Consider the following 18,960-nt stretch of genomic DNA (forward strand, 5'->3'; position numbering starts at 1 on the left):
CTTTGATTATTATACTCGCTCCTCATGTTCGCAATTTGATTTTTGATTATTGTTTTTGAATCACAGTAGCATAGGAATAATATGTCAGTGTTATAAGAATCTATTTCGGTAAATTGTGCTAATTCCATAACAGTATCGCAACAACTAGCAATGTGCTTACGAATCTAAACTAACTCCAATACGAAAGTTACACTTCATGAGATTCGATTAAAAACTTGTGTCGAATTACAGATTTATCTATCAAATGTAAAAAGAAGTATTAAAAAATTATTAGTTAGAAATTGTACGTGTCTGAAATTTAAGCTCAAGTAATCCATCAGCCATTGAAGTCGAGTAATTACGAACAGTACTAGGTATACAAACATCATCGTTTTTCGATTTCAGACTGAAACGATGCGGAACGTAGTATTGCGACATTGATTCGACTCCCTCCCGATGCTCCATTCATCGCCGAGCTATCTGAAGGTCGGCCAAGTAGGAGTCACAGAAGAATCGGGGTGAGTCAAAGTTCCCATTCTCTGGATTATTTTTCAACGGGCAGCGCATTGCGAGTCGGTTAGCAGCGGGAAAGTTAGCGGTATGCGATGTTTTCTCCTCGTGTTCTTCGAATCAAGCGAAGCACTCGAGTTACTCGAAACTTTTTGGCGCGATTCCATGGCTTGTTCTGTGTCTATATACGAGGCATGGGTGAAGTGGAAGTAAAGAGACGGAGAAAGAAAGGGGAGAGGGAATCGTTGCACGAGAGCTCCCAGCTCCGGTAGTGATATTTTAGTAGTATTAAATGATAGCAATTTGTCGTGGACGGTAATGAGCTCGGCCTATTTTCACGTCGAACGATACGACGACCCACGGTATGATCACGCTATGAGTGCTTGATAAAGTAATGTATTGTATCTTGGATGATTTCTCAACGAGAAATATATAGAGTCGATACACGTCGCTGTATTTTCTCCAACTGTCTTTTGGCACAATGGACCGTAAAATTGTTGGCTATGCTCTTAATATCTCGCTCTTATAAAGCGATGCTATCCGCGATATTTCAACCCTGTTAAATTGCGACGAGCACCGCTACCGCTATTTTATACTGCTGCAGTTGAGGGATGAGTGTAACGAGAGACGAGTGTGCCCTTCTCTCGTGATTGATTTCAACAAACGCGGCTTCTCTTGCTTCAACGGGAGTTCAAAGTATCGTAAATCTTTTTATAAGCTTCTTGTATCGACTGGCTCGATATGCTAAACCTTTTGAGTACACATTAGTATCAGAAATTGCTCGATATATTATAATGCTAATATGCTTCGAATATTTTAAATGCACTAGCATATAATTTATTCGAATGTATAGTTTAAATACGAGAATCATGCGAGAAAAAGATTTTTTCCACTTTTATGCTATTTGGTGACTAAAAAAAGTATGAAATAGTTGAACAAGGGTGTTGAACAAAAGAACGCGTAGATAAATTGTAAGGTAGAAAATATATTTTAATACAGAAGTGTAAATACAAGTAGGAATATAATTTGAGCTGGTCCAGTTCCGCACGCTAACAGTGTTGCCCTATGACTGAAAGCCCTGAAGCCATCGTCGCCTGTCTACTGTTTATGGTCTGCCATCGTCCCAGGCTATTGTCTATACGCTGTCGATGGCTTCAGTGCTAGAGAAAACTAAAAAGACCAGATGTAAAGTTTTCTTAGAAGTGGTGACCATTTCAACACCCTCCCTAAAACTCTACATCCCTACAAACAATTATCTCTTAATATTTTTCTAACTCTTGCTAAATATCTGAACCTTGATTTCGTCAATGCTGCATGCATCCACGAACGTACCATTGCCGATCTCTATCTTCACCGTGTTGTCGAGTTTTTCGAGGACGCTGAACCATTCTTGTTGTCCTGTCACGTGATCCGTAGCTCCTGAGTCGATTATCCAAACATCATGGTTTGCCGCATGTATCGTTGAGGTGCTTTCTAATAGACCAATTTCGCTGTGGCCTCGATTTTGATTTCTGGGTTCCTGGTTGTCTCTACTGTTGTTTCCTTTATTATTTTTAAAGCAATTTTTACTGATGTGGCCTTTCCTTTTGCATATAAAGCATTTAAAACAGTCCCTTTTTAGATGGCCAACTTTTCCACAGTTGAAACAGCTTGGTCCTTGTTTCTCGTATTCACGTTTATTTGACTGCTTCTGCTCTTCCTTTTTATAATTGTTACCTTTTATTACCAGCGCCACCGATGTTTCCTGGTCGTCTTTCCTCCATCTGATTTCTTCTGCCATCAGCCTGGTACTAAGCCTGTCTAAGGTCTTCTTTCCTTCTTCCACCGAATCCCACGCACTGTGAAAATGGTCAAATTTGTTTGGTAACACCGATAAAATGTGTGTTATCAGCATTTTCTCGGTAATTTCACTCCCAAGGGCTTTCATCTTCGCCACTATCAGTTCCAACTTTGACAAGTTGTGAGAGACATTTTCAGATTCTTCCCACTTAAAATTGAAGAATTGCTTCTGGACCATATTTAGATTCTCATCCGACTTCATGTTATATACTGCATTCAACTTTTTCCACATTTCATGTGCTGTTGTGCAGCATAAAAGAAGATCCAACGGTTTCCTTCCTACTGAAGTCACAATTAATTTTCTCGCTAACCGATCTGCCTTCAAAAATCTTTCACGGGCGATTTCTTCTTCCGCGCTGTTACCTGGATGACACAGATTCCCTTCACACACGTTGATCAGGTCGCCATCTTCCTCCAAAAGTGTACGCATAACAAAACGCCACTGGAGCCAGTTTTCTTCGCCACGTAACATCTCGATCTTTGCACTTGCTGATTCCATTTTAGCACTACCACTTACTTTACTAAGCGCAGCACTTTAAAAATTTATTCACTTCGCGTTGCTACCTTACAATTTACAGCCCTGGGCCCATAACCTATTGAGGTTATTAGATGTGTGAACAAAGAAACGCACGGATAAATTGTAAGGTAGAAAATATAATTTAATACAGAAACGTAAATGCAAGTAGGAATATAATTTGAGCTGGTCCAGATCCGCACGCTAGCAGTGTTATTCTATGACTGAAAGCCCCGAAGCTGTAACGTCAAGCACATCAGGGACCAGGCCGAACGTCGAGAGCAAGATGACAACCAGATGTCAAAGGTCAAAACAAAGCGTTCTTTATATTTTTGCCTACTACGGGAAGATACGGAAAAGTCAGTTTCTCTCACGGGATCACCAATTTGAGGTGGTATTATTTGTAGTCGAGTGCCGCCACAAATGTATAGAAAGTATGGCTCATAACTCTACTATAGTAACTCTAACTCTAACTATATAATAAATATATGTCGGGGATGAAAGGACACTAATACTTTAACCTCTATAAGTTAACCCGATTATAATTGTCCGACATTTGCGATAATGAGCTTGGGCTCGAGGCGACAACTAGTCGCCAAACGTAACCGCGGTCACGGGATTGTAACGTCAAGCACATTAGGTACCAGGCCGCACGCCGAGAGCAAGAGTACAACCGGATGTCTCTACACATCCTTGCCGCGTACTCTCAATATTCTTAAGGACCCAGCATAAAACCATTTTCATAGTTAAGATCCTTCAGGCCAAAAACAAAGCGTTCTTTATATTTTTGCCTACTACGGAAAGATACAGGAAAGTCAGTTTTTCTCACGTTCGGTATCTTCCGTTAGCAACTTTCTCTCAAGGGCGGTTAGCACCTTTCCTCACTCACCAACCTAGAAAATCAGCCAATTGACATCGAAGTCTATTTCTCTCACTCTCCTAATGAAAACTTATCCTTAACAAATCAGCTCTTTTCGTGTCCTTACACCCACCCATCACTAGCTTTCCTCCGCCACAACTTCGTCACTAAACTTTACCGATTCTCTAACTTTCGAACAGTCAACATCTTTTTACCGCGTTTCTACCCTTAGATCTATATAAAGCGTAATTTATACGTACCAACTCGGTATATACTAAATTGTAATTATTAAGTGCATAATAAAGTGCGATAAAAAAAGATAGTTAATAGTTGTGCTTCGGCTCAATCTTCTTATATTTTTATAATCTGAGTTGTGACTTGTGATTTTACCTGACAAAGACATCGTCGCCTGTCTACTGTTTATGGTCTGCCTTCGTCCCAGTCTATTGTCTATACGCTGTCGATGGCTTCAGTGCTTGAGAAAACTAAAAAGACCAGATGTAGAGTTTTCTTAGAAGTGGTGACCACTTCAACAAAGGGAATAACTTGATATGAATTCAAAGATATAATCCTTTAAAGAAAGGAATAATATTCACACAGTTTAATACATTTACTCTTAATTAATTAGTATCAATATAAGTGCTATACTAAATACAACGTGCAAATACTTTTTCTAGGCACTGTATAACTATTCTACTTTAATTTTACTCATTTATTATGCATCGATTATTAAGCATTCGATTGATTAAAAACATTATTGCATTATAATTTATTAATATAGATACTGAAAAGTGAATTCTAAGCGAATATACACAGTTGATCGACACGTGTATAGCACTTTATACTTAGATTACCGAACAACCATCGCTTCTGTTAACAGCTATTACACAAAATTTTCATGTCGCAATCGCAATCTTTTGTTTCACTGTCGATTTAGCTTATTCAAATCGCGATACGGTCTCTCAAACGCACATGTTAAAAGTGATATACTGTACAGTAGTCGGTGAACAGCGACGCAGGAGTTGTACTATTGTTAAGCATACAGCGTATGTCAAGTAACGTCAATTATATTATCTGGCAATTTCATTGATTACACATATACATTTTCTCTAATTATGCACCTTGCCTGCCGATGGCGAAACCGCATTGCAGTTACATTGTAGTTATAACGCGCGTACACCAGGACCGTTAACTTATTTCTCTTACAATTTATTTGTGTGCACGCACGTAATGCATTTGCATTGCTTTCGGGTAAATATCGAAGTGTAATTTCGATAGAAGATTACGGTAACAACACGAACGTTCCGCAGTATTAACTACTTTGGGAAACACATTCGAATTTATGACAATGGTCGTAGTTTATTGCTCATGAGATATTTAGTCCGGACAAACCATGGCGGATCGTTTATTAACCAGTACAATTTATTTCTTGCTCGTCGGGGCAATTTTTGCTCTTGAATCAAAAGTATACACACACTAGTTGAAAAACTGAGCTGTTTGTAAAGAGCAACACAGGATTCTTGGCTTTTTAGAGTGGAGATTGATGGACTGACGAAGGTTTAACTTTGCCCAATTGAGAGCTGCAACTTTGAAACGAAAGGAAACGAGGAATTTCATTTCGTATTAAATTGTTAGTCGCTTCTCTTATTCTGTTATCGTCTATCACGATTCATACTTACAGATAGAAATAACATTTTCTATTTCACGAAGTATTAAATATGATGTACAAATAGAATATACATAATTAAGTTTTGAATTGTAATTACGGAAATATCTTTTTCTTTCTTTTTATTGGACGCTAGCTTTCTGATTTACGATTAAACGAATTGCTTGTCGAATTATTTCGAAATTTTTATTTGGATTTGCTTTCTAAGTCTGTTGATTTACGACGTGCCAACTTTCTACCAGAAACTACCGAAGGGGTACGTTTCACACCGCTGAGGAAATATGACTGCGGCTCGGAGAACTTACGAGGACATTATCAAGGCTAACCAAGATCAAACACTGACGCACGACGATCACAGACGTTAGACGAGTACGTACTGCGAGGCGATTTGCCCTCGGCGTCGCTCGAGAGACCACATAATTTTCCATCTATGTAGGTCAATTCCGATCTCATCGACAGCAGTTCGATTCTAACTGGAAACCAAGTTTGAATGCGTATGAGAGTTCACGAAATTAATTCTAGTACGTCATCGATAAGTCGAGTCATGTAGCAGATTCGAAAATTTTCGTCTGTCTGGGATGAGCAATATCTACTGTGCAAACATTTAGGCCATGTACGCTAGTGATTTCAGAATGACAACTAATGTTAGAAATAAATTACTAGATATTCTTGATATTATGATATTGCTTGTACTCTTTTCTAATTTTTAGAAATACTTGAAGAAGTAGACACCTCAATTAAAATATTACGAAAGATACCTATTGGGTTGGGTCAATACCACCTAATGACAAAATCCGCAATCACTTTGTTGCCAACCCAATACATAGAATGATTTAGAGTAAATCATAGGTAGGAGAGGTTGTAATCAATGTAAATTATTAGAGAAAAGATTTGTTACGTCGCGTGAAATGGTCCATGCGATGTCCCTCATAGTCTGGCTGCCAAGGCCTACACATCGTTACACTGACCCGCAATAAACCTAAGAAACCACCATAAACCGAATCATTCTAGCTTAATCTCTATTCATATAAGTATTTTCGGTTTATGAATGGTCCTTAAAACAGTCCTTATGTTCATTGCACGCTCTTACAAATTACGGAGAAAGCGGATGTTCGTCTGGCGAAATAGCAGGTTTTTCCCATGAACAAGGATACCCATGAGCCACATCTGCAGGAGACTTTCTCCTCATATTTTTATTTATTAACGTTGGCTATAACCAATGGGCATCGCGGATCGTTACCCTCATTTTTCTACCGAAAAGTGTGAACAACGAATCCGCGTACTTAGTTCAAAAAGGCACACCCACATCGAGCTTTCCTCCTTAACAGTACGAGACGGGTCTACTACTGTTCTTCCAATCTTCGTGTAGTCGAGTCAACGGTCTTATCCTTGGAGCAGTCATCTACTGTTTTTTCCATCTCAGCGCAGTCTTCTACTATTGCTACACATTTAGATCAGTCAAATCTATCGTTCTTTCAATCTCGACGTAGTCATCTACTTTTGCTGCAAACTTAGGCCTCACTACGGTCTACGCGACATTAACTTAATCTACTTTTTGCTTATACGAAGCAACTAGCAAGTATACAATTATTAAATATATCTTCCGGCACGGCGCAATAATAAGTGTAATACATTGTTGAAAATATAAATCTTATAAAACTGTCGATTACAGTTTTATTACACAACAAACACCCCTTTTATCCCACAAGAAATAAGGGGATCAACCTGTTCGTGGTGTCGATTGTTATAATCGTAACGGGAATTTACGACTCCCATTGACGCGTTTCAACGCGATCGCGTCTCCCCGCGACTGGACGAAAAAGCAGGATTCGTTAATGAAGACGTTATATATGAGAGAACGATCTAAAACAGATGCTAAAAGATTGTACAACTTATTTGCAAGAGATAATAACAGATTAAGAATCATTATGTATGTTGAAGTAATTCTCACTTCTAGAAAAACTCTATATCTGCTCTAATGTTAAGTTTCCTTAGTCCTCGAAGCCATTAAATATTATTTAGCACTAAATCAATTTATAGTCTTTTTAGGAACACGTCTTGCAGATGATGCAGCGGGGTATAGACAGGCCAGTTTTCGTAATTATACCCATAAGCTCATGGTTTCGGAACTCTGTTATAATGTAACGCTGTCAGCATGAGAATCTGGATTAGCATACACTGTACTTATACTTATATTTATTCTTACCTAAATATATATTTGTCAGAGATGAAAGGACACCGCAGCCTTTCTTTCGGAACGTTTGGTAATGTCCCCAATACATTGGTCCAGACCTTTTATTACTTAAACAATACTTAAACAGTTATTACTTAAAGAATAAAACTGAGAAATAGCTGTTTATGAGTTAAGTCAATTATGATTATCCGAGAATTATGACAGTGGGCTTGGGCTCGAAGTGACATAATGGGTCACTGAACGTAGCCACGGTCACGGGAGAGAAGTGGTACCTAACAGATGTATAAAATAATTAAATAACTTTCCTTAAAAACAGGGATTAACCTGAAGAATAAGGAGAGGAGTATATAAAGGTAGTACGTGGACTGAGGTGCAATCCGATAAGTTCGACTAGCCCAGTGAACGTACATCGATTTCCTAATCGCAATCGTCATCGCGTTGACCGTGTATTCGTTATCGAACCTAAATTCATCGTCATAGACATCTCGATCACTCGATTATCGATATCACTTGTTAACTTTTGTAATACATTTCCATAAACAAACATCATCTGGTATAAGACAACTATGGACAACTCGCAGCAAAACTCATCACACGCTCCGTTTTCCAAAGATGATCCGACATATATTTCCATTACACATTCATCCACACGTTCCTCTATCAGATAACCTCAACGATGTAGACGATTAGTTTGTAACCTTCATAATTAGCCTCTTTGGTGTCTTAGAGACAGTTCAGACCTCGTAAGGATCGATAATATGTATAACGTGCCCAGGAGTTCCATTCCGAGGCATTCACGCACCCCCAAGTGTGCCCCGTTCTTCCCACTCGGTGTGTGCTCGAGAGTTCACTTGAAACTTTTTTTTTTTTTTATTTTATTTTGGTTATTTTACAATTTGTCCTTGCGGACATTTGGTAAAGTGTTATATCTTGTTGGTGAAGAAAAAAAATATAAATAAAAAATAATATAGCATGTGGGCGGCTACCCCCAGCGGGGTGCCAGCTTCGTTTTTTTCTAAGTTATATCTTTTATGATCACTTGAAACTTAGACATTTTTGCGAATATTCTAAGCTTCCTCCTTACGCTTTGTATTTATGCTGATAATAAAGATTATTTGTAACAATTATTATTTATTTAATAGTGCAAAAAGCTTGTTTTAATTCCAATTGAGGAAGCTTGTAATAAATAAAATGATACATTTTACATACTAAGACTTGGAATTATTGATGAAAGGGATAAAACGAAAGAAGAACAAACAATGGAAAATGTAATAATACAAATACCGAGATTGGTGGAATCAATAATTTTATTAATGATCACAATGCACAGTGAGTATCTGTGGAAACGGAGTGAATTTTATTAGACAGAACTATCATCTTAATCCTTATGGACAAGCCTGTGTGTAGGTGATATACAATAACAAAGATTCGTTGCACGAACTCAATTTCAAGATAGTAAAAATAACAATGACTACATAACGAAGCAAAGTTCTACCCTACAGTTACCGCGATACTACAGAATAGCTTTGAAACAGCTTCCAGAAACGTTAGTTGGATCGATAATTTCAGCGATTCGCGTTCAAAATCCACGACCACTTTAATCCGTGGCTGGTTATTGTTGGAGAATAGCAGAGGAGGAGGGGATAGTATCGCGACAGTGTTTCCACGTCGTAACAATCGGCAGACCGGATGACCGGTGCTCCCGCAGAGCTTTAAAATCCGATTGCATTTATAACGGGCACGGGTTAGCCTCGCGATAACCTAGCCACACGTGGCCTACGCGATAGATTGATGCAGCACACGCGTGAACGTGAACATGAACGCAAACGCGAATGTGGTTCGCGATGCAACCTGGTATAGTTTACTTGGAAAGCACGCAGCTGTTTGACGTGGCTGGATTAACAGGACCACTGAATACACGCGTTCCACTTTCCGGGGTAAGGGTTCACGTATAGAGGGTGTCTCATTTGAAGCTTTACACGCAATTAGAAATAATCAGTAAGGGAATAATTGAAACTAATTGATTTCGTCATTTTAAACTACAGTAGGATATGTTAGAACGAGCAAGGACTATAGCGATCAGTACTTACGAATGACACCTGAATGCTATAATGAAGAAAGATGCTGCAACGAACATAGAAAAAGTATTATCCACTGATTTGATATTATCAATTTAACTAATAATCTACTTTGCGCATTATAACGAAAGTGCTGCCTGAAAAGCTAATAATTCTAGTCACAAAGAAAATCTTTTACATTATTAAATATCCTTGAAAAAATATTAACAGATTTATTACCACTGTTTATTCTTTGTTAGGGTAATGAAAGTGGAATAGAAAAATGGATAATATCAAATCAGTGGATAATACTTTTTCTATGTTCGTTGCAGCATCTTTCTTCATTATAGCATTCAGGTGTCATTCGTAAGTACTGATCGCTATAGTCCTTGTTCGTTCTAACATATCCTACTGTAGTTTAAAATGATGAAATCAAAAGGTCAACATGTACGTGTTTAATTCCAAGATCAAATAAAGAGACACAGAGATAGGATTGATTGACAGCGTACTGAATTTTAGAACTACCCTGTTGTAAAGAATAGAAAATGTGAAAATTGTGCTCTTTCCTTGTAATCTTCATTTATAACCATCACAACATGTCACTTTCGAAAAAGCAAATTTTATTTGAAAGATTTATCTGAGTAATAAATAATTCAGGAAATAATTACGCGTGAAGCTTCAAATGGAACACCCTGTACATATATATACCCAAAGAGAATGTGTCCCTCAACTCTCAGAGTAGGATGAGGACTGCCATGCTTTCCACACATTTTCAATCTACCAGTTAATTTGACAGTTACCACTGGAATATTTACTACTGACATCGGAAGTAGCGCTTGTTGATCATCCGTTGTTGGTAATCCGTTCGAATCACCGACTGTTAGCCGTGTTATCAGAATGCCGTGTTAGTAGTGACTTATCGATTAGTGATCGCGATCGCGCGGCCGTCTGTCCGCCTCCACGTGGATCGGTCAATCCGATCCAATTATCCGCGACGTTGACAGAGTGGCCTAATTACGGGATCAAGATGTAACTTGGTATCTCGTTATATTGTCATCGTTATTGTATAATTTGTGGTGGTTGGTTTCAGAGGAATGTTTGTTTTCCAGCGAGTTTGAGAAGTAAGTACACTACTGTGTATAAATAGGGAAAGTTCTTATAACAAACTCAACCTAGTTTAGTTCGTAATTATTACTGAAAATTTGAAAGCTTCTATATTTACAATGCATCAAAGTAAAGGAAGTGTATTTTTAAATTCTATGTTATAGGAAAGAAAATAGAAGTAAAAATTTGTACAATATACAATTGGTTGTATTAGTATGTATTTTCTCAAAGAAATGAATTTTTAAATTCTATATTACAAAAGAAAAGCTGGAAATGAAACTTTTCACAATAGAATCGGTGAATTGCGAGCGAACATTTCACTTTACGCGACAGTTGATTGTAACAGAGTGTAACAACATGCAAAATAAAGAGAATAGTTGTACAGAATTTCTTCAATTAGTCTCAGAATATTAAGTTACGTTATGCTTAATTACAGTTGCTAACTAATACGAAACTTTGATATTTTAATGATTATAATCATACCTTTAATATTATTATATTATATTATATTTAGCAGTTTCTTAAAGGCTGTAGTCCTTTTCAGTAACAAAATTGTATGTATGTATTTGGTCGTCCGCAAAGTGCCTTTCTTTTATAGACACGTCTATTACAATGATGCAAAAGATGCATCGTACAAACGTGGAACCTAATCTGTCGAACGTTGTGATCTTTATTTTGATAGAACAAAATGGATCATACGTAATTCGATAAAATAATGTAAAATAGAAAATGTGCATCCATTATTTCCTTATAAAACGAAAGAAACTTTTCTGACGACCTAATATTTGGATTTGGAGGTGCACATATGGAGTATGTTTGGTATCGATGATCGTAGGGTACTTTGACCGAAGAGTGCTATATAGATTATTGTTCGTTCTGTTTATTAACAACAATTGATGGCACGGATTAATTTACTGATTGCTAAACCGATCATCACACGATACTGTTTAATTAATTTAGCCCCGAGCAGCTGATTGGGAAGGATTGTCTCGCATTCGATAAGACATTAGGGTAGATTACTGGTCGGTATAATTGCATGATAGATCGAATCAATCAATGTGTGATTATATACGCCTTGATCCGTTCAATGACTTCGAAACAACGAGCTTACGCGGTGGTTATTGCTTCTGATTAAGTGTATCTGTTATGAAACACGCCTTACTCCTCGTCAGATCATTCCTGTCAATCGTGTTACATACTCTTACAGAATTTTATCCATTTATGTTTATAAATATGAATGAGATCTCGTTAAGTTCGAACCTGTGAAATGTTTTATATTAATTAAAAATCCATTAATAGCGTCACGTATTTTGTTACAAAATTTTGCTCACATGGGATTTGCAATTTCTTTTTTCAATTTGCAATTTGAACGAAGGAAGTGATAAAACGACAGTCCGTCAATTTTGGACAAGTAAAACATTCCACATTAATTAAATTTGAAAATTTGAAATTATTTGTGTCAATCCTGTCATGTATTTTGCTACAAAATTTTGTTTTCCTCGGTTTTAAAATTGTTCTATTTCAGATTAAAAATTCTTCAATGAATATTTTAATCCAGAGACCGTTGAAATAACGGCTCGTTGAGCTTGAATCGGTAAAACATTCTGCCTTAATTAAAGATCCTTTAATTTGAAAATTCTACTTTATTCTTTTTAACGCCCTCTTGGTAATGACAAGAGATATCCTAATTTGCGTGTAATTAGATTTCTTGTTTGATGCATCGTCTTCGTAATTCCAGCTCTGTGTCTAGTAATTTCAGTTAGCTATAAATTCCATTTCCTCGTAATTTTAATTATCTATAAATAAGAAAATGAACGTTTCCGACTTATTCATGAAATGTATGCTCTTTTATTCAACGACCTCGAAAAAAAAGGAATATAAATATCGTTTTTTCTTTTTTTTGTTTTACTTGGTATGATATCCGCTTACGAGATGTTTTAATTAACTTTCGGGTTAATTGAAACACAGTCGACGAAAAAACTCGTTTGTTTCGTATTTGACGCGTGTAATGTAGAATAACGATTGCTCAGTGAGCATCATACATATAATCTCCGACTAATCTGTGAATGTTCAAGCTTGATACGCTTACGCTTGAATTTTTGTCGCACCAACATCTGGTTTAAATCGTTCAACGACCACGTACAATTATGCGTTCTGTGAGAAGGCATCAGTTATAAAAAGTAAGCTTTCAATGGTAGGGTGAGTTTCTTTACAGATTGCAAAGGTATTGCGTTAATTAAACAAATAGGTTTTTGTAGTAAATGTAAGAAAATTTTCTTGCTTGAATTACTACTACTTTTAATACTATTTCTGTTCCAGAAGTGATTAATCGGCTGAAAAATTACTGAAAATAATAGAAAAGCGTAACATCAACAGGATGGTTTCGAATTCATTCGAGAAGTTACTTCAAATTCGTTAGAATTTACTTATTGAATCATCCTCGCAAGCCTTATGCGTCAATCGAATAGTTGATGAATATTTAACTTTAGGACAAAATTTAATACAGACTCGTTGATCTATTCGTTTTATCGTTATCAATAACGCAGTACATTTGCTCACTCAACATTTCACTGCTGATTGAGTAACGCAACTGAAGTGTGATTGTTCGCACATACAAAGTAAGATCTGTCGTAATTAATTTCTAGCTTATATCAAAATCACACGATTCGTTCTTAATATACTCAAAATGGCCAGATACTACTACAAACTCTATATATCAAAAAGAACGTCTCGTTATAACATTTTAATTTCACACCACGTCGACAAAGCCCTTCATTCCACCCCTTAATTTTCAGCAAACTTACCGTGTTCATCTCTTAGTCGGGGTTCGATCCCGTAATCATCTATTCCATCAGAACTCCTTTCCATTCGTGTTGATCGTAAATGCTTGTTCTGCGTTTAATCGTTTCAAGACTACGGCATACGAGAGCGGCTTGAAGGAATAAGTTGAAGGCGTCTAACGAAAGTGGAGTAGGACTGGTTTCGTGGTGCTGACGTGCAACAGGGAGCAACCGCGTAACGAGTATTGTTCGTTCGTTCGCGGAACAATGGGCCCTGGTACTTCATTCATCCGCTTACAATTATACGAAATTAATGGAAACGAAAATCGGGATCTCTGGTGCACGCAACCGAGAATGAATGGAACGTCGTTGTTTCATTGTTTGGGACCGTGCGCGGGATACTCCTGTAATCTTGATTAATCGAAAACGGCGCGACGAACAAGCGCAACGACCACGTTTGTATTATTTGCTAGTCGCTAGTGAGGGGAAGAGATTCGTTAAATATTTAGCCGCGAATATTCTATAAACGTGGAAGGAACTGAAAAACGGCTGGACAAACGCGGTCGAGTTCCTTTGAGCGGTCAGGCATTTTTCGCTAGCTTCCCTTCTTTTTTTAATCGCGCGCAACACGACCTCTTTTCAGAGAGACTACGTAATCGATCGCGAACGTGAAATTTGCCTCCCTTTTTTCTTCCCTCTGCCTTTCTTTTTCTCTCCTTTGATGGCTATTCATCGCCGTTCCAGACCAACAATGTTTTAATAAAGGTCTGTGAAAGGCCTCTGACGTATGCGATTGGTTTTTGTAAACAGACGAACGCGGATGGAATTGCTGCCCACGGAGAGATTAATCGTAGGATAGCGAGTGGAATTTCCCAGTGAAGAAACTCCACAGGAAAAAGGGAGGACTTTTTGGTCGGTTCGGTACCAGCATATCGCCTGACGAATGCTAGATGCTGACGCGAAAATAAGAGTTCCGGCTAATCTGTGGATATTCGTGGTCGATGGAATTGATAAGTTTCGAGTAGAACACTCGAGGTTATGTCGGGTTAACATTAGGGTTAGGGGCGTGTAACAAATCTTTCCTTGGATTAGACATTGTTGTTATGCAAGAGCGAAGATATTTACTAGTACAATTATGATTGTGACAGAATTTGACAAGTAACCGTGGTAATTAGATACTCGGGATGTGAATGACAATGATCTTAGACCCAATAACGAATCTACGGTCAACGGGATGACGAATGTGATTTCTTCCACAGTCTAAGTCGAACTCAACTTATTGATCCACGATTCGGGTGTGACTCAACGTACTTGTCCACAGTACAAGTAGAACTTACCTGACTGCATCTCAGTCCAAGTGGAACTGCCCTTATATACTCCTCTCCGTACCTCTCTGTATCCCTCTGGTCAATCTTTGTTTTTAAGAAGAGCTATTTAATTACTCCATACCTCTGTTAAATACACGTCCCTCTCGTGCTCTTGGCTACGTTCAGCGACCCGTTATGTCACTTCGAACCTAAGCCCACTGTCATTAATCTCGGGCACCCATACTCAGATTAAATCATAGAGAACTATTTCTCAATTTTATTATTTAAGTATGGCTATAGTACAAAGTCTGGACTAAAGCATTTGGGACCTTCCCAAACATTCCAAAAGAAAGGCCCCGATGTCCTTTCATCTCCGGCATATAAATATATGGTAAATAGATTGAGCAATGTAGCATGTTTGCTGTTTTTTTTTCTTTATCAAACCGTGACATATTTCGATCCTCTTCTGATGTATTTTGCGCCGCGTGTATTGCTAACAGTATTGGAAGAGCTGTGTGATTATTATTTTGATGGTATGTATATTAATAGGGGAAACGAAAAAGGGAGGCAGAAAATATGATTTTGGAGCTTTCCAACATCTAGTAATCAAATTAGGATAACCCATAAGTTTTAATTTAAAAAAATTTTTTTATACCACACGCTTTGCCTCTTCGGTATTTTTCCAAATGTTTCAGATTTTTATCTGCTAATGGACTTGATCGTTTTAGTCTCAGAGACGATTAATTTTCACTTTTACGAGGAAATTGCGAGAAGCAATGTCATCTTGATTAATAAAGAATGGAGTTTCATTTGGGGCACGTATTGGAACCTCGATCTTGTGGCTGACTCGAGAGTAATACGACGACGTAGACGTTATCGACGTCGTAACTCGGTTGTATACATCGATACCTGATCGCCTACAGGATTGGATAGCGCCAATCCTGAATTGGCCATGGTAGTGGGACAGCGGTTTGGTCATCTCCAGATTTGATCCCCCAGTGACCGGCGTCCCTACGGGTACACGTCAAAGCTGTCGAACATAGGTCGACAAACACGTGGATTTGCCCGTCCACGCATTGTGGTGACGTTAGAATGGATCAAAACCGACGCGACACCACATCGACCTCCTGACACTCCTGTTCTCGCTATGTTATCCTTTAACAAATTACTTTCATACTCTGTTCCATGCTAAATACTGTATCACATAAATAAATAGTCACTGATATTCTGTGTAAGAATTAGAAGATTAACGTGCATATTTTTATATCCTGATGAAGACAGTTTCCTGGAGAGATTGTTATATTATATTATATATATTATATTATATATATTATATATTATATATTTATTTATATATATTATATTATATATATTATATATTATATATTTATTTATATATATTATATTATATTATATTATATTATATTATATTATATTATATTATATTATATTATATTAATATGTATAATTCTTATTGTTTCGTTTCCATATTATGTAATTGCACTTGAATTATATGTCTATAATACATCACTGATAGCAGGGATTTAGGCGAAATCGTTATTTAGTATTCCATATCCCATTAACGCCAAAATTACCACTCTGCAATATGCACCTAAATATACAATATATAATTTCAATAAAAGTTAACACATAAAACTTGTCATTTTGATACTTTTGTTGTTATTGATGGATAGTAGATATTAGATCAATTAATGAAAAATTAAGAAAGTCTCTTAGATTTTAGCGTCTTAGGTGATCACAAAAATTTCTTCAACCAAAATCTACATCTTAGAAACATGGATTTCATAATAAATTAATTTCTTTTGTCAATCTTTAAATTTGTTTACATTTAATTCCAATTTGTTTGTTTATATATTGTTACTTTGTTTATTTACGCCTCAGATTTGTTTTGTTTATATATTCTATTGTTTACAATTTCGCTTACTCTTTTGAGTACTAATTCCTCATTTCAAGTATCAGCAATTGAAATTAAGTCTCAATCGATATGAAAGAAGCTTTTTCACTGGCTGAATACGTTTAGTCGGGCAGTTCTCGTAAAGCGGCATCCCGAGAGAAATTTTCCTGTCGTTTGGCACGAACCACGTTCTGGTATCGCCCGTATCCGCGACTGAAACGGTATGCTTGTTTAGAAATTCCCGTTACAGCGGTCGCGAAATGCGTATACAGATTCTCCTGGCTGGCGTAACGCGACATCGTGACGACCATCGTAATAATACGGATTCGTTCTTACGATCCCATTCGGTCTCGTGATCCAGAAGAATAACGCAAATTTGATGACAGCAATTGATGCAAACAGCTTTCGCCATTCTCGTTCACAGCCGAATCGGAATTTCTTCGTTTCGTATCGGAGTAAGCGTACTCGCGAGGTGCTTTTCCCAGAATCGACATATCAAAAAACGATCCTGCTTTTTCCCTATAATCTACCTATAATATGCACTAAACCTGTTAGCTTTAATCTCTTTTTATGTTACCCTTTGTTAATTTTAATTACAGTTTTATCATTCGTGATGAGATTCATTAATTTGCGGAGGAAATTCAATAAGATTCTGGTAATTTCAAATATTGTCAAAATTAATTGATTTTACAGTCAATTTAACAGTCATTTATTTTAATTAACTTACAAGCAGATATTATAATACAAAAATTAAAATTTATTCAAATCCCAACAGATATCGTTGGACCATGGTTTGTGAATGTAAAAATGCATAGATATATACATAAAATGAATATAATATAATAACAGTATACAAAATATCGGGAGCAAAGTATTTCTTATAACATTTAGATACCAGTTCGTTAATTGTGTTCGGGGAAATATGATTCGCAATATAATCACAACTCTTTCGTAACAATGTGGATTAAGTCGTTCAATATTGGAATACTTCATTTTTCTTTGTATTTTGTAATTTTCATGATAAAGAGAATAATGTAACAGCTACGGCGCGATTATATTATTAATCAAATCCAATAAAAAGTATTTTCATCATGAATAATTCCGCTCATGGTCAAACAATCTAAATGAATTCCTTCTAAGTAGAGCCAAAGTCTATCAACATTGCTTCTAATAATTTTATATATTCTATTTGTAATTCAAACACTTATCAATCATATTGAGGACAGACAGGTCAGACAAGATGATACTCCTGCGTATTAGATGACGTCCAGAATGGATCGGAGATAATTCGAATCTGAACTTCGTGATGCATGCGACCACATGGAACAGCGCGAGAAATGGCAGTCAGAAATTGCTTTCCTGGCAGTATCGTGGCTCCATTTATTGGAAAAATTTTTGCTACGTGTGTCCCTGAACACGACGAGTTCCCCACCGTCACCAAGTATAATATCTTCCATTTCTCCCAGTTCGATATCGATTTGTTAACCATACAACACCTTCAACCATTTATACCCTGTTTTAATTGATAAATTTTATTATTCTCGCTTTATATAATTGTTTATGATATTCAAGAATTCCGAAATTGCGACCTGTCAAGATACAATAGCATCAAGGATTTTCTTCGAAGACGAATGCACGTTTGGTACGAAATTGAAGTTCCCAGATGGAGGAAGAAAAAAAAATACGTCGAACTGGTCGAAGTTCGGCGGTGATCCGGTTTCGAGTGACTTACAACTTACAAGATGCGGTTGAAGTATCCAACGAGGGCGACGAAATTGAAAACGGACCAAAGGAACACCGCGTTTTCGAGGAACGCCGACCAATTGGACATGGCACATTGCTTCTCCAACAGTTCTGCCCCTCGCTTATTGCAAAGTTTCATTTTTCCTTCTCTGGCCTTCATCGACTCTGTGCTGTCTTGATTTTATTGAAACTATTTGGAAATATATTTTATGCGACGTTTTAGTTAAAGTTTAGATGTTGAGGAATACTGAGGAACACACACAGTGTTTCACAAAAGTATTTGGATATTCACCATAAAAAAAACTGATAACCAAGCTTTACCAACACAACGATGATAGTCAGATCTCATTAGTGCTACTGAAATTTCAAAATATTTGGTATAACACACATAATATATTGATAAAAGATTTCTACGAGTGTTGGAATACGTGAGCCAGACATTCTATGATTTTATTTTCATAATGTACATTATACCTGACAAATTTGGATTGTA

General features: G+C 37.0%; 1 protein-coding gene across 1 annotated transcript in view; it reads left to right on the forward strand.

The window, feature by feature from the left end:
* The window catches only part of LOC132910331 (uncharacterized), a 456,316-nt gene that overhangs the window by 105,902 nt on the left and 331,454 nt on the right, over positions 1–18,960 (forward strand). Inside the window, exon 2 of the mRNA XM_060965963.1 lies at positions 385–497. The gene's annotated coding sequence lies outside the window, so the exon portion shown is untranslated. The remainder of the gene's footprint in view (positions 1–384; positions 498–18,960) is intronic.

This window comes from Bombus pascuorum, chromosome 9, assembly GCF_905332965.1.
Source record: "Bombus pascuorum chromosome 9, iyBomPasc1.1, whole genome shotgun sequence".
Classification (NCBI taxonomy): domain Eukaryota; kingdom Metazoa; phylum Arthropoda; class Insecta; order Hymenoptera; family Apidae; genus Bombus; species Bombus pascuorum.